The 17889-nt window shown below is 45.1% G+C and overlaps 1 long non-coding RNA gene across 1 annotated transcript in view; it reads right to left on the bottom strand.

Annotated features, from left to right (window-relative positions):
• Positions 1-6573: 6573 nt before the first annotated feature.
• LOC109285962 (uncharacterized) overlaps positions 6574-17889 on the bottom strand; it is a 571893-nt gene continuing 560577 nt past the window's right edge. Inside the window, exon 21 of the long non-coding RNA XR_009462697.1 lies at positions 6574-6834. This is a non-coding gene — a long non-coding RNA (uncharacterized LOC109285962). The remainder of the gene's footprint in view (positions 6835-17889) is intronic.

Raw genomic sequence — 17889 nt, 5'->3', positions numbered from 1 at the left:
CCATATATATACGTAGGAAAGTATGTTTTACTAAAAGCAGAATTCTGTACAGGCATGTCTACACATAGATCAACTTTTAAAATATCTCTCAGACCTCCATGAATCCTGATTACCAAATATTTAATTGAAAATACCATACAAGTGTTCAGTTTATTGTAATTCATAGACCAGCTGAAACCCATTACCACAGCTTTGTAGAACATCAGTAGTTCATAGACCACTGTCTGAGAAATACTACTTTAGTATATTAGCTACTAGGGAATGATATGAGGTATCTGCCCATACAGAGCTCTTAGTAGACAATAGTCTTGTTTAGTTACATTTATTAGGAAAAAAAATGTAAAAATGCCATTCTAGGTAGCATTGACTATTAGGTAAAACCACTTTTGGGGATTCAGGCCAGTCAGGTGCAAGTGTCAAGGAAAGCCAGCCTCTCAAGGTGTTTGTAACTGGGCAATCTGTCCCTTTAAAAGGGAAGAATCAGCCCTGTTGAGAGAGCCCAGCTGTGGGGCATTTGCATAGGCAGGGAGTGTCCCACTAGGATCATTGAAAAGCTCCCAGAAGAGTAAGCAGGAGAGGGGGAAGTAAGTTGTGAGCAGAACAGCTTCCTACAAGAGGAGCTAGGCTGCTGTGCTGGGGCTGGAGACAAAGCTCCCCTCTAGTATATGGCACAGGGCAGTAGTGTTTGGTTTGGTTATTGTTGTTCTTTAAAGACTGTTTTATTTGGGAGAACTGGCTAAGAAACACCCACCAGCAGAAACCAACAGGCTACGCAACCTGCTTATTTGGTTGCTTAGAGTTCTCAGCCATGTATTATTTTCTATAGTTAGGGAACTAAACCAGGATGGTCATATCTCACAAAACACAGAGGAAGATCATTGCACCAAATGAAACCTCAGTTGGGTTGTAGAGGAATCGTTTTCAAAGCCCCGTTCTGCCCCATTTGGAGCCAGGTCTTGAGTCAGATTTTTCTCCCCTGAGGTTAGTGCTCCAGGCACTGGACTATTGAGCACTCCGGAGTGAGACTGCGTATAAATAGGGTGAAAACAGCTGCAGAGAAAGTGAGAGAGAAACAGAGATTTATTCTATACCCAGTGATAGGGCACATTCGTGTGGTTTACAAAAGTCAGATTCAAGTCTTTGCACCAACAAATGCTTAGTTATTTACACAACGTAAAACAGATGAGCAGGCAAGACTGAGAGATACTGACCCTAGAATATCTGGAAGGTTAATGGCTAGGGTCCTTTCTTGGGACATGGGAGATGTGGATGCCGGTACCTGCTCTGAATCAGGCAGAGTGGGAATACAAACCTGATTCTCCTACATGCCAGCAGAGTGCCCTCACCAGTGGACAATTGCATAAAATGGAAATACACATGGATCGGCACACAAGCTTAATCTGTTTGTTCCTAGCAAGTATTTTTGTCAGGCTCAAACCCAGCTGACATGCTTTGAAAAACCCCACCAGATTAAATGCCATGGGTCAGACAGACAGACAGAGGGACCCTGGTTTAAAAAGTATGCTGAGGCTCAGACATGAGACAGGACCCCAAAGAGCCTTTGGCACTGGGATTTCATTCAGCGTAGGCCTGTCAGTTGAATCTTAAGTGCTTAGGCTACTGTGCTGTCAGAAACTTGGGTATCTACTGGGTTATACAGAAGCTCAGCTGGGGCTCTGAGACTCTCAGGGGTATCACCTGTAGATTTAGCCACCAGCTTTTATTTAGGTACCAAAATAACTTCCACTAGCTGGCAAAATAGAAGCTGTGCTCTCTGGAAAAAAATCTGCCTCCAATTGTGGCGGCTGAGTGCTTTTCAAAATCTGTCCCTGTATAAATACCCAGAAAATGTAAGCAAATACAGATCCCTTGCTGAGTTTTGAGATCTAGCGCAAACAATCTGAGACTTCATAAAAATATACAACTTTTCACTTATCCCCTATTTTGTCTCATATTAGGTCACTAGTTGAGAAACCTCTTGCCAGCAGCAAGTTTAATAGGGAGAAGGAAACAGTCTTATTAGTTAAGTTTATTTATAATGACAAAAAGAAAATCACAAAAACCCCAAGTTGTAAATGATAATTTATTCGTGATAAGCCGTAAATCAGCAGGATTGCATGGCCCACATGGGGACCTGACGTTAAATAATTAATGATAAATAATGAGCCTCATAAATGTTCACAGTGTTTTTGGAGCTGCGATTTATACATGAACTCATTCTACAAACTTCCCTGCTGTTATAAAGATGATAACCTGGTGTCCTTACTGCAATATAAAATATGAAATGATAGCCCAAACCATCTCTGTGGTTAAACTTTATATTGTCCATTGCCAGGTTAAACTAATTATTCACTGCCTCTAAGGCCTTTCCTAAGTGTGGGGTTAATATTTCAATTTGATGTGTCTTTTGCCATGATAAACTTAGTTCATATTGTACCATCATGCATACCACTGGCTTAGTCTTTGTCTGCAAAGCAAGAGCATGCAGCATGATTGAAAGAATAAATAAACAAAAGTGGTTTGGAAAGGATGTGAAACCATATGCTTGAGGCCATCAACAACTACTAACAAATCAGTTGGGAAAATGCATTTCCTTGGGGCAGATTATTTTCTGCAGGGTTTCTTACACCTTCCACAACCACCATCTCTCTTTTGACAGAGATCAGATACAACATGGAGAACCACAATGATTTGGAACGACAATTCAAATGTTCCTGCATCTTTGCAATTGGTCAACTACATCACCCTTTTACAGGGTCCTTAAGTCTTCTTCCAGAACTTTGCAGAGCCACCCACTTCCTCATACAATTCGGTCTTAAATAATTTTCTTTCTTAGGTCATAGCCTTGCTTCTGTTGAAGACCATGACCATTTTACCATGGACATTAGCGGAAACAAAATCAAACACCAGGATCATTCATTTGTATTGTGCTATTCATTTCATGTAAGCTTTTACTGCACTTTGTAAGTATTCAGTGGGACTCTATACTGTGTCTAACGTATGCGTGCAGTTAATATAGCAGTCTGTGGTTTCTGTCTAGAAACACCCTGATGGTACATTTTAATGTTTTTAAAAATTATTACAATATTCTATTGAGTTAGGGTACAGAGCTTTATGAAAATGCATTTGGCTACACTTTCATATGCTTGTCTCAGCCAAGAAATGCGTTTTGTCTTTTGGAAAGCTTTTAAATGGCCCCTTTGGCCCTTAAAGTGCAGTGACTAGGATGCTAAAGTAGAAGGTAGATCCAAGTTCAAATACATGCTTTCTAAATCAGAGGAGGATTTTAGCCAAGCTCTCCTACTTCTCACGATGATGCCCTAACTGCTAGGCAATAAAACAAGCTGCGGTGTATCTCTCTGAGTCCGCCACCTTGCATGAATTATGTAAATGGTCATTGAGCTCGAAAACAAACCACATTTTATCCCAATTAGAAAATTCACTTAACCAGGTGTGATATCTGAATTTCAGTCATAAAGTGGAATGCTACGAACAGCAGGGACTGAGAACAGAATATTCTGTAGTCTGGTTGTTCAGGACTTTCCTATGAGGTAGGAAACATAGATTGAAATCTCCTTTGGCAGAGGAGGGAATTAAAACAAGGTTTCTCACATCCCAGGTAAAGAGTCTAAGAACTGGGCTTTATGTGACGGAAGACCTCTGGAAGTTTTATGAAGCTAGCTCCGTTTCCTTGGTTTTTATGACAACTGCCTGAAAATAGCATGTTTAATTCCCTTTCAGAAAAAAAAAATATACTCTTTTATTTCAGGAACAGATTTTTTTTCCCAGTTTGGCAATCAAATCAAGAAATAAATTGCTCACATAAGCTGAACCCCAAAGTTTTGGTGAGTTTAGATTCAATAGATTTTAATCTTTCCATAAACAGATCTACTCCAAAATGTAAAAGATCCTTAGATTATACTGGGGATTCTTTAGCCCACATATCCTTACTCTTAAAGCAAAGCCTTCTTCCCCTGCAATAAGACCCTGAACATCAATTCAAGTAGACCACAAAGTGGGGGCACTTATACACAAGCTGAATGTCTGCTCTGACGCATGCTAATTAGGCTCCTCAAATGAGCTTTAGTTAAAGCACCCCACCACCATTTTGAAGCATGGGAAACTGAATAAACATGCCGCTGCAAGCATTTTAATTAAAGTGACTCTCAGAGACTCTCTAATTAAAGCACAGCCCCCTCTAACCTGGAGTAGGTATAACAACACCCTGCAAAGAGTCTGCAAAGCCTAAGTTAAATTCCCTTCTACTTCCATTGCAGGGGAGAGGGGAAAAATCTCCCATTGAAGAATTTAGAGAAAACTCCAAGGAGTAAACTCTTTGTCAAAGTCTTCCCAGTTCGTGTTCCCTTAGGAGAATTTCTTAACTGCCCTTGGGCATTTCTATTATGCTATTTTGGACCACCATGGGGCATTGTCTCAGAACAGATTCACTACACCAATGTAAAGTGAGGAAATGTAGTCAATCCCACCCTTGTAAACTTCATTTACACCATTTCAGTACATTTATGCCAAGGATTTTCACTAGATTAGTAACATTGGTTAGAGACACTGGGCACATCTTTACGTTCATTAATGCACAGTGGCTGCTGCACATTTAATTTAGTACTTGTATAATCAAGTACTAAATAAATGTGCAGGAACCAGAGTTACTGCACAGTAGTACCAGCACATGCCTTTTTAGTGATGCTACTGCTCAGTAGCCTCATTCTGTAATACTGTGCAGTAGCACATTAGCACTGTCCATGCTGTGTTGTGCTACTGCACAGGGTTATTAGCCTACTGCACAGTTAGCATCACTAAGACCTTCCCTATATTTAAAGAGATTGAAAGACTATTAGAACTACACTGGTAAACCCCTTGGGCAGACAGGTCATATATGGGCTTACAGAGCTTAAACCAGTTCTGTGAATTAAATGAACCATACCAGCAAAATTTATAAATGATAACATCTTTTTTTCTGCTGGTGTGGCTATGTCTATTAGTAGTGTGATTTTTTTTTCATATATATAACTGAGAAAAGTATGCTGACAAGGCTTCTAAGTGTAGCCCCAAAACTGAGCCCACAACCTTAAGCTCCCTAAAACTATCTCATGGCAGGTATATGCTTCTGCCTTATGAATATATATCCTAAACTGAATGCTATGCCTGTTGGCCAGACTTTGCTCTTAGTTATTCTGTGTGCTGCACCCTTGAAATCAATGAGCTGCAAATGAGAAGTGCGAGCAGAACTTAGCCTGATATTTTTGCTTTTGGGGAGGAGGGGGAACAGCAAGAAGGGAAACAAAGAAGGGCAAACAGAAAGGGAAATCATTGTGGTATTTCTGAGTGAGAAAGAAACTTAGTTGAATGCCCATTAGCCTTCTGGTGAGAAACAAAGGGGAACAGTGTGGGGTAATCTTACTTTTTTTAAAAAAGGTATCTTATCTATCAAATTGTGAATGAGCATGGGGAAAGCATAAGTGTGAGTTTATGATGCAAAGGTTGCTCCTGAGTCTCAGCCTTTTCCCAGGCACTGGGTTAAGCTGTTAGGTTGATGGACAGGGGGCGGACGGGGAGAAGGTGGGGGAGGGAGAGCGCCCTGACAATCTTTTTGGCTCACCGCCTGGAAGCACTCAAGCATTTCCGCAGCCACAGCAGCAGCCTTCCCTTCAGCAGAATGCAGTGTAGGGGATCTGTCAGCCCACGGAGCCCAACCCTCCCTCCAGCTGTGACTTAGGCCCAAGGAAACATTTAGCACTTGTGTAAGGGAGGAGGAAGAAGAGGGGGGTGCTCTGGCTTGTCTAGCCAGAGACCACTCTCAGCATGTACGCACGGTTTTACTGCTGGCATGGACAAGCCATTGCATGTTTGATTATGTAGCAGCTGAAAGGCAACACGCTGGGTTGGAGCTGTCTCCTCCCAGCCCTTGCTGGTCTTTTGTTCGCAGGGAAAGAGTGAGTGAGCTGGGCACTGTTCTCCTGCCACTTAATTCCTACCCAGCTGACAGGTTGCTGCCTCAAAGGCTCCAGTTTATCAGGCATCTTTGACACACACTGTACATGTTTGGAGAGGGGGAGAAAGGAAACAGGATTTTTGCTCCGGTTTTCCCTCTCCCCCTCAATATTGCACGGGACCAGACAACTTTTTCTGGGAAAATAAAGTTCCAGCCCTTATGATCCCTTTCCCAGTGACAGTGCCCCACATCATCCCTCTTCCCTGAAGGACTTCCTCTGTATAATGTGCAAATGTGCCTCATATTATTTGGTTCCCAAATAATACTGCCTAGATCAGAGTCCTTTAGTGCCTTACCTGTCAGCCTGGTCCAGAAACGTCTTCCTTCTAGATGTTGTGCTCCTCTTTTCTGCAAACTGTCTCCAGGCTCAGGCTGAAATGGGCTTCCTGGAAATCTCAGAGCCGGTCATTTGCACTCACTCCACTTACTTTAGGCCTTGCTTATACTCACCATGCTCATGGACCTGGATGTACCCAAAGCTCTTTGTGCATGAGTTGATTTGAGACAGTTTAAATGAGGAAGAAATTAAACAACAATAAGGGGTAAAAAAGTCAGACAATGAAGAGAATATAAAATGTTTTATTGAAACCTACACATCAAAGAAACTGCCATAAGATCATAGATGAGAGGGAATTCCCCTCCATATGTTTAGGACGTGACAGTTGTGATATATGGCATTGTTTTCAAAATATTCGTTTTCACAGATAGGGCTTCAAACCTTGGAGTTGTAGTTCTTTTGTGCAGATTTTGAAAAACTAGTTTCTTTCATTATTACTCCATGAAAGCCCAATTCTTCCATCCCAGCCCAGCATGTAATGACTTTCCTGAAAAACAAATGCAAAACAAAAAAAAGAAAAAAGAACAGGCATTAAAAAGCACAGACAAATAAGCTACATAACTGTCATCTGACACTACTTTTTTCCTGACGTTTCTGCATGAGAAAGAGTTGTTTCCCCTGAGAGAGTTTCTTCTTTTTGAAATAGCTGCTAAACTCAGAGTGTACATACCTGTCTGCAAAAACCCACACTGTCAGCTCCAGTCCCGTCTTCAGAAGAATTGCTGACTGAACTGAGAAGGATGAAAATGTAGCTTTTCATAATGTTGATGTTGAAATGTAACTTAAATTTGTTCTGTCTATAGAAGACTCCACATAAAACTAACAGGCAGGTGAACTTTTGAAGATGGATCTATTTGTTTATTTCATTTTAAATAGATGTGTGCTTGATCTTTCAGTTCACTATTACTCTATCAGATCTCGAATACTACAGCATTGTATTTGTGCAGCTCTCAGTGAAGACAAGGCACTGCCAAAATAGCATTTTCACTTTGGATAGTACTACAGTTCCCCATAAAGGTATTTTTTCAAGAGGTGTTTTGGTGGGCAACAATGTTTGCCAGTGATAAAATATAAACTGAAGTGCCTATCCTGACCTCTAGCTATATGAGTACACTCAGGTAAAGTCAGACTCTCTAGATAAATTGGAGATTTGGCTTTGAGTTTTCTTTTTTTTCCCATGGGATCATAAAATTACTATTCTGTAACCAATCAGAAACTCATTAATAGCCAATATTGGATGCTTTAGCCAAAGGTACAAGAGCTCTGGCTATGGCTAATTGTATAATTGTCATCCCAAAGAGGAACATTTCTTCCCACATCTAAGCAGTACTTGAAATAAGCCTTGAAGCTTGCGGGTTTCTATTTGTTAACTGTGTATAGTCTCATTATCCAAATAACTATCTCAGTCTTGGTGGAATCCTACTGAGTATTTGGCCTCCATAATTTTTTGATAGGATGAGTTTCACTGATTAAATGTGCAATCTTTAAAAATGTATTTCTCTAACCAGTTTCTGATCTGACTCATATCTTTTCCACTGAATGACCCTTGTTCTTTTAGTGTATAATAGTAAAAGGTGTTCTTGTTTTACCATCTCAAGGCCATTCATTGTGTGCCTTTATCTTCCTCTCTGTGATTTGTCACCTTTCTAATCTAAGAAGTCACATTGATTTCAAAACTTCTACATACAGAAAGCTTTCTTAACTTTAATTATTTTTATTCCCAATTCCTGAATTGCTTTCATTTGTTATGCATTTGTCAAAATGTATTGACCTGAACCAGACAACTGAGAGTTAAACCATCAGTTTATATAATGGCATTATAATATTTTCAGTATTATTTTGTATTCTATTCCTTAATTATCCTAGTGCTTGGAAAACAGATATTCCTTTGCTCTGTTTGTGATGTTTCCTACATGGTTATAGTTGATTTAATTTTCATCAACTTGTGAATTTAGCATATGTGAGAAATGAACATTGACACAGGCACTAGCATAAGTATTTTTCAGTAAGGTCATATTCTTTTCCTGGTTTATTGATGCTTTCATGAGGAAAGCATGCCCCTCCAGAAGTGCAGCTAAAAGCATGAAGGGATCTAATGTGTAATCCACAAAATAGCACTTCCTGCCATGCTATGTGTGCATAGCAGGAGGTATGATTGTGGGATCATACATCAGTGCTTTCTGTTTCCCACAGAAAAATGCAGAAAAATGTGGATTTTCTCTCTTAAAGGAGAAAAACTTGGGAAACTGCAGGTATCCCCTTGCAGCCTGGCAGCGTTCCAGCCTGTAAGGGGCTACTTGGGGCTAGGGGAAACAGGAGGAGTGTGATCAGAGGTAGGGAGCACCATATGCATGTGTGCGCACAAACACATGCAAGTGGCCAGCAGAACAGCCAGGTAGCATGGTGAAGAGCAGCTCCTACAGCTCCCTGCCGGTCAGTCTATAGGGAAAGACATAGGTGATTTTTTTTGGGGGGGGGGGGAGGCGACGGCATATGCAATGCATGGAGAGGCACAGTGAGGGGCACAACTTGTGGGAAGGTTGAGACGACTGCTCACACCAAGGCTACACAGTGAGCGAGGGAGTGGGGCAGGGTTAGTGGCTGGGGCTGGGGGTGCTGCCCAGCTGGAGTGGTAATGGGGGCCAAGGCTGGGGTGGGGCCAGGGCCAGGGCTAGGGCTGGGGCTGGGGCCAAAGCAGGTGGTAATGCACAGCCGTGAGGCCTGGCCACAGAGCAGGATAGAGCAATGAGTGTTTTATTCTAGGGGTGGGCTCCGCACTGGTGCGCACATTTACAGGGAGGGGTCAGGCCCATAGGCAATGCATCAGGGAGGCATAGAATCATAGGGCTGGAAGGGACCCTGAAGGATCATCGGGTCCAGCCCCCTGCATGAGCAGGAAAGACATCTGGGGTCAGATGACCCCAGCCAGGTGACCGTCCAGTCTTCTCTTGAAGACCTCTACGGTAGATGATTGCACCACCTCTGTGGGGAGCTTGTTCCATAGTCTGGACACCCTAGTTGTAAAGAAGTTTTTCCTAATGTTCAGCCTGAAACTTGTCATGACCCAAAGGGTATGATTTTGTGTGTGCTTTGGCACTGCAGAATTATTTCCCGCCACACGGAGCTTTCTTTGCATGGTGCAATTCTCAGTTGCATAGAGAAAACCCCGGTGCAAAGGAATTCCCACCACCCATATGTAAATTTGTTCCCCACTATTGGCTGTTTCTAAATTATTCCCACGTGGCGGCTAGCAATTGGCTTGCTAGCCGTATAAGAGGCTTGAGCGGTTTCCGTCCAAGTTGGAGGAGGAGAACTTTACATCCATCTCGTGAAGAACTCTAAGCTCACTGTGGAGCCTAACAAACTCCACGTGTGCCTTAAAGGAGGATACAGGGGCCTGATCAACCTCTAGCCTCTCCCCGTCACCGCCTGATCCCTCGACGTACCCCACCCTGCGCGCTCGTGGAGAGTCACCTTTCGGACTCTCATTTCGGTCGGTCCACGGAGCCTAGCAAACTCCATGTGTGTGTATCCAGAGCTCTGTCCGGGTTGTTTCAAGAGGCTCAAGTTTTCTGCGGGTCTTGTTCGAGTTTTGTTTTCGTTTTGTAACTGCAACTCAAGAAAGTTTTCCTGCCTGCACCGCGACCACCTACGGTGTAAGTAAAACAATCTTTAATCAACCTCTACGCGTCAGTGCCTAATTCTAGTTCGCTGTGTCGACCACTTTCCCCGGCCCACATGCCTGGGCTGCTGGCCACAGCCCCTTGGCCCCGACATGGCGACGAGGATGGGATACGGGGAAAGCACGATAGAACTAGAATTAGTTGAGAACTGCCCTTGGCGAAGTGGGAAATGCGACGTAGCAAGCATCGTGGAACTGGAGGTGCATATCGCTTACCACCAGGTGGGGGGAACGGGTGAAAGGTTTATCAGCGGACGCCTTTCACTGAAGGGAGAAGAGGGAGCTTCCGAAGACAGAGCCCCAAGAGAGAGGGAAGTGTATCTTCACCCCGCTGCATTCGGGTGCATAATGAATGATGAGCAGGTCCTGTTTAGGCCCCTCGACACTGTGTCCCTCGCCAGAGTCAGCCCAGCAGGCACAGTAAAGCCGACCCTCACCCGGGAGTGTGCCCATTGCCTAAGATGTGCTTAGGAGAGTGAAGAACCGGTGCCGATCGACCAGTTCACCCCCTTTATGCTAGCGTCTAGATTGAGGGGTCGTGAGCTTCCATCCGAGCTCCGCGAAGATCTGGAGACGGAGGAACGCGCCGCAGATGAGAGGGTAACCCCGAGATACGACAAGGGGGAAATGTTAACTGCAACTTTCTGTACAGTAACTGATTTAATGCAGAAAAATTTAAGTTTGAAAGCCCAGCTGCGTATGGCCATTCAAGCGGTCAAAGAGGCAGCTGCGAAAGAAAATCTTGAGATGCCACTCCAAGATGGCGCCGAGCAAGAGGGAGACCGGGTGGAAGAACCAGAAGAGAAGGGTGGAGCTTCAGAGGAACTCACGAGAGTTCGGCCGGCGACCCCGCCCACCGACGCAGTGTCGGTTCCGGCGACCACGCCTTCTTGCCGACGGAAGGGAGAATCGAGCGGAGGAGAGCATCCGCCCTCCTGCCTGAAACAATAACAACAGCATCGAATCCCGAAGTAACAGCTTATCCTGTAGCAACAATCAGCCGAGTGACTGATGCACAAGATGGAGTTTGTGCCACCACCAGTCGCATTTGTGCTTGGACGGAGTTACAGGAGCTGTACAGAGAATCTGAAATGGAATCTGACAAGGCTATAGTCTCATGGCTGGGACTCATGTCCATGGAGTTTGAGTTTAACTAACCGCCCTATTGTGTGCGGGTTTTTGTAAATATTAGTGAACTAACTGTTTTAAGAGAATTCTTTTCACAGATCTGGAATTCAGAGTGCGTGGCGGAGAGAAGCCCCAAGAAGGATAACATCATCGGCAGAAGTGAGGGCTTGACACACGACTTCGCCATGATGCCCACTGAAGCCCTGATCGTGCAATTTTTTGTTATGATTCTGGTTATGTGTGTATGTATTTGTGCCGGCTATTATTTAATTCGATCCCTGGAGGACGAATTTCTTATGTTAGCTGATTTTGTGTTTACCCGTTTAGTTCAACAACCCGTTATAAGAGCTACTGGCAACCCGAGTGACGAGCATGTGGTATAATTCAGCTGTGCCTTCAGCAAGGGGGGATGTCATGACCCGAAGGGTATGATTTTGTGTGTGCTTTGGCACTGCAGAATTATTTCCCGCCACACGGAGCTTTCTTTGCATGGTGCAATTCTCAGTTGCATAGAGAAAACCCCGGTGCAAAGGAATTCCCGCCACCCCTACGTAAATTTGTTCCCCACTATTGGCTGTTTCTAAATTATTCCCACGTGGCAGCTAGCAATTGGCTTGCTAGCCATATAAGAGGCTTGAGCAGTTTCCACCCAAGTTGGAGGAGGAGAACTTCACATCCATCTCGTGAAGAACTCTAAGCGCGCTGTGGAGCCTAACAAACTCCGCGTGTGCCTTAAAGGAAGATACAGGGGCCTGATCAACCTCTAGCCTCTCCCCGTAGCCGCATGATCCCTCGACGTACCCCACCCTGCACGCTCGTGGAGAGTCACCTTTCGGACTCTCATTTCGGTCAGTCCACGGAGCCTAGCAAACTCCGTGTGTGTGTATCCAGAGCTCTGTCCGGGTTGTTTCAAGAGGCTCGAGTTTTCTGCGGGTCTTGTTCAAGTTTTGTTTTCGTTTTGTAACTGCAACTCAAGAAAGTTTTCCTGCCTGCACCGCGACCACCTATGGTGTAAGTAAAACAATCTTTAATCAACCGCTACGCGTCAGTGCCTAATTCTAGTTCACCGTGCCGACCACTTTCCCCGGCCCACGTGCTCGGGCTGCTGGCCACAGCCCATCAGCCCCGACAAAACTATCTTCCAGGAGCTTGTGGCTGTTGTTTCTAGTTTTCTCCCAGGGTACCCTGGTGAATAGTTGTTAACTGAGCCCCTGATGTATGCTTCTGATATAGCAGTAAACCGCAATCAGGTCCCCTCTCAGCCTTCTTTTCTTTAGGCTGAAGAGTCTGAGATCCCTCAGCCTCTCCTCGTATGGCTTGCCATGCAAGTCCCTAATCATGTGGGTGGCCCTTCTCTGCACCCTCTCGAGCTTTAGTACATCCTTGTTGAAGTGCAACGCCCAGAACTGGACTCAGTACTCCAGCTGCGACCATACCAGTGTTGAGTAAAGTGGGAGAATCACTTATTTGGATTTACTGGAGATGCATCGATTGATGCATGCCAGAGTTTTATTGGCCCTAGTGGATACTGCATCATATTGCTGGCTCATATTCATGCTGGGGTCTATTGTTACCCTCAGATCCCTTTCATTTGTAGTGCTGATCAGGTTAGCGATGCCCAGCCTGTAGGTGTGCTGGGGGTTCTTCCTTCCCAGATGCAGCACTTTGCATCCTTCTATGTTGAACCACATCTGGTTCTGTTCTGCCCAACATGCCAGCCTGTCTAGGCTTGCTTGTGTGCGCGTGTGTCTGCACAACCCCATATCTTGGTGTCACCTGCAGATTTGGCCAATGAGCTTTTCACCCCCTCATCCAGGTCACTGATGAAAATATTGAACAGCACTGGGCTAAGTACCGACCCCTGGGGTACACCGCTGCCCACATCTTACCAGGACAAAACCAATCCATTTATTTGGACTCTCTGTGTCCTACTCCACAACCAGTTTCACACCCACTTGATGGTCCTGCAGTTGAGCCTGATATCTTCCAGTTTTCTGATCAGTACCTCGTGGGATACCAGATCAAAGGCTTTCTGAAAGTCGAGGCATACGATGTCAACTGCTTTTCTCTCATCCAGGTGATGAGTCATCTGATCATAGAAAGAAATTAAGGTAGTCAGACACGACCTGCCCATAACAAAGCCATACTGGCTGTCATTCAGTATCATGCCTTCTGCAAGTTTGTCACATATAGCCTCTTTGATGAATGTTTCTAGGATTTTCCCTGGAATAGAAGCTAAGCTAATTAGACTGTAGTTTCCCAGGTCTTTTAACCACAGAAAAACACAAGTCTGGGGTTTTTAATCATAGAATTTTGAGGGTTTTATTAGCAAATTTTGGACTTTTTAACAGAGAAAGCCAGGATCCCTGGTGATCACAATCCTGGGTTCCATCTGCATCAGTAAATTGCAAACACCTGCAGCTGACATGGGTTCCCAACCACAGGGACATTCCAGGTGCCCCAGTGGCTGGGAACCTGCAGCTGTGGGGTTGTAGCGGTGGGAGCACCCCAGACACATCATCTGTGGATTCCCAGCCATTGGAACAGCTGGGGCAACCCTGAGGCTGGGAGCCCCATCATCTGATGGGGCTTCCACCCGTGTGGTCATGTGATCCCACAGCTGGAAGCTCATGTAAGCTGTGGACTCTCAGGATCAGGGACACATATGGGCCCCAGTTGGGACCCCCAGTCAGCTGATGGAGCTCTCAGCCACAGGGGACCCTGGCCACATGTTCAATTAATGGTGTGATAGAAACAAGTCACAAAGTTATTTCTCACTAGCTGGGTGGTAAAACACTGGAACAGGTTACCCAGAGAAATTGTGCAAGCTCCATCCTTGGAGGTTTTCAAAACCCGGCTAGACAAAGCTTTGGCTGGGATGATCTAGTTGGGGATGGTCCTGCTTTGAGCAGAGGGCTGGACTAGATGACCTCCTGAGGTCGCTTCCCTAACTTTCTATGATTCTATATTTTGTGGAATAACTTTGTGGCTTAGTCCTTCTTTTATCATGCCATTAATTGATTAAATATGTGGTTGGATGATAATTTAAGACAAGATTAACAGGTTAATCACATTAGTGTAATGTGTGGCACAGGCCTTAGTGAATCCAAACAAGAAGTTATTGAGTCACAAATCAAGGGACTGGCTAATAAAACAGACAACATTATTGGTCCTGGAACAGAGCATGGTGAGGAAAATACAGATTTGTCAGGGAGAGACAGGCAGGGGCTTCTTCCCCAACTGCCCAAGAGGCCTTTCTCAGGCATAATGACCAGGCCATACCACAAAATCAAGACTTCTTCCCTTCTCAGTTCAGCTCCAACTAGATGCACATTACGTTTTTGCCTCCCAAGTTCTGTCTTATGACAGTACTGTATCCATTTGTGTTAAATATCTGTCACTATCCTTGGACACACATGGAGACCACAACACATTTTCTCTAACTTTCAGACTGTGGTTACTACAGTAAGGGTATACTGGACAGTAGGGGTGTGCAAAGCAGGCCTTATTTGATTCAGATTCAGCATGAATCAGAGACAGTGATTCAGTTAGTTCAGATCACTGTCCCTGATTCAATTCAGCTGAATCTGAATTTGAAAATTCAATGCTGATTCGGAGAATCAGCAATGCAGACATAGACACAGCTTTAAAAGTTTTTTCTACATACCTCAAGGTACCAGGCATGGCTTGTGAACACTGCAATGCATGGGCACATGGAGCATCCCACAGGAGTGTGGGGCGGGCCCCCATGTGCTCAGCGGCAAACCTGGAAGTGGACCGGAAGTAGATTTCATAGACATTAGGGCTGGAAAGGACCTCAGAAGATCATCAAGTCCAGGCCCCTGCCCCAGAAGCAGGAAGTCAGCAGGGATCATAGGATCCCACCAAGATAAACATCCAGATGTCTTTTGAAGGCATTCAGAGTAGGTGCTTGAACCACCTCCGGCAGCAGTCTATTCCAGACCTTGGGGGCTCGGACAGTAAAGAAATTCTTCCTTATGCCCAGCCTGAAACGGTCATGGAGGAGTTTGTGACCATTCAACCTTGTCATCCCTTGGGGCACTGTGGTGAACAGATGTTCCCCCAGATCCTGGTAAGCACCCCTGATGAACTTATAGGTGGCCACCAGATCACCCCTGAGCCTGTGCTTTTCCAGGCTGAAGAGTCACATGGCTCTCAGCCTCTCCTCATAAGGTCTGCTTTCCTGAGCTCTGATCATGTGCATGGCTCTCCTCTGCACCCTTTCAAGCTTTTCTACATCCTTTTTGAATTGTGGAGCCCAAAACTAGAGGCAGTACTCTAGCTGTGGCCTCACCAAGGCTGAGTACAACAAGCAGATGACATCCTAGGATTTACTTGTGAAGCACCTGTGGATGAAAGCAAGCATTTTGCTTGCTTTACTAGCAGTAGTATCACATTGCAGGCTCATATTCATCTTGTGGTCAGTCATGACCCCCAAGTCCCTTTCATCCATAGTGCTAGCCAGTGTAGTTCCAGTCTACTTCCGGGTCTGAGGAGAGTGCACTGCCCCCCCCCCCCGTGCCTCCCCAGCTCAATGATTAGCCACATGGGGACCCCGGGTGCCATCTCAGACCCAGGAGCACCAGTCACTGAGCTGGGGAGTGCCCAGGGAGGGGCCCAGGTGCACTCCGCAGCAGACCTGGAAGTAGACCGGAAGGGCTTCTGGTGCCAAGTAGTCTCGTGTGAACCCTGGAGGGGTCCTCAATCACTTCCGGAGATGCCCCCAAATTCACCTGCCACAACTTCAGATGGGTCTTCAGTGAAGGGGGTCCCTGTTGAGGATGCTTCCAGAGTTGTCATGTCCCTTGGCAGATGTACACAGGGCTCCACCTCCCCTACACCCTGGCCGTACACCAACCTTTGAGACCAGCCTCAGGATCTTTTGCAGCTAGCCCTTAGATGGTGTCTTCTTCAGTTCCTATGCTTTCTCCTTTGCAGACGGATGCCTTGGGCTCCAACTAGACCCAGAGGGATTGTCCCCTCAGATGCCCCGGGTGCTCCTCGACAGATGCTGCCAGTCATCACCATGTTCCTGCATTGTCTTTGATCTTCTATTGGGGCTTCTAGTCCTCCAAACCCCAGCAAGAGGTACTGGATAAACCTGCTCTAGGCAGGGAAAAAAATAGGACAGACAAAGGAAGAACACAAAAAAACCCCACACCGATGAGACCACACACCAGGGATGACCCAAAGCTAAAAAGGAAAAAACGGTCAGAAGAGAAAAAGAAATAGCAAAGGAAAAGAGGAGGGGAACCATCGGCCCTCCTTTCCTCTCGCACCAAGTGACCTAAGCTAGCGTGTCCCCTGGGCTGGGACCCACACTTTCACCCTAGCTGGGGTTTTCTTTGTCTCCTCCTGGATCCGCCTCCAGCCCAGCATCTCAGCACTAGCCGCCACTGGTAGGAGCTCCTCTAGTGGCTCTTGCTGCCACCACCACCGGTCCCTCTGATCCACACTGGTACCAGTCATCCCCAGCATGGGGAACTCTTGCAGTCCCTGCTGGCACCACCGCTTGCCTCTGTGCCAGCTCTTCGGCTCCTTGCCCAAGCTGGATGCCTCCAGCACAGTGATCTCCCACAGTTTCTCCCACTCCCGGTGTCTCCCTTCACATGATCTCGGGGCCAGCTTTTATCTTTGCTGGGCAGCATCTCTTGCTGACATCACCCAGCCCCAGCTGCAGATGACGTGACTGATGAACTACGTGGGCATCTCTTGCCAGCGTGCTCCTTCATTTTCCCGGCATCCTACAAGTGGTGAGATTTTTTCTTTTCTATTTGCCCTGGGTTCCAAGTATCTCAGAAGGGCAGGGCAGGACAAGCATAGCTGTGCAAGCAGATATTGACTCCAAACTCTGCAAGTGATCAAATGGCACTCAGGCAACTGCAAAAGTGCCACTGAGGTAAGCAAGGGTAAAACAATATTTTGTTCAAAGTGTTTTAGTTTGTTGACACAAAACCAAAATGTTTAGTTTCAGGTCAATTCAACTCAAACCAAAAGGTTTCCCTTAAATTATGTCAGTGGAAAATAAACATAATTCCAGTCTCCTTCCCTCCCCCAACAACAACCACAAAAAATATTTCACATTAAATATGAATTTTGCAGAAACATCCATTTTAATTTAAAAGAATTTCTTTTTTTTACCGACTCCTATGTACTCTTGTGACATAGTTCAACAGTTTTATCACCATAACTGGCAGTCAGGGGATCCCTTAAAAATGTCAGTAAAACCTATTTATCACACTATGCCATCATATAACCTGCTTATGCCCTGCATTTTACAGGAAATCTGTGTTAGCAATATTTAAAGGGATTTTTTTCATGCCTACCTTATAAAGCCAGATGCTTAAGTTATTAGTGGTCTATAAACTATAAAATGTGATCATGGGAGTCAGAAAGATGTATAATTGAAAAGATGAGAGGCTCTTTTCTTTACAATAGTATTACAATCTCATTTCCAGTCTTACATTGCAACAGGATACTGGATTAGACATTTTTAGGCATAAGCAAGCTTTTTTCAGTTCAGGACCAACATCTTATCCAGTCATGAACCTCAGGGAAGAAACATTCCATATTTGGGGGGTTGGAAGGAGAAAATAGTTTTCTGGAAGGTTATTTCTAAGAAGGAGCATGTTACCATTTGCTCAGGAGTTTGGAATGATGATGTCTTCTCCAATGGGAAATGTACTAGTAGGCAGAGGGCAGCTCAGTCAG

Source organism: Alligator mississippiensis, chromosome 5 (assembly GCF_030867095.1).
Source record: "Alligator mississippiensis isolate rAllMis1 chromosome 5, rAllMis1, whole genome shotgun sequence".
NCBI lineage: Eukaryota > Metazoa > Chordata > Crocodylia > Alligatoridae > Alligator > Alligator mississippiensis.
This window is presented reverse-complemented; position numbering and strand designations above follow the sequence as displayed.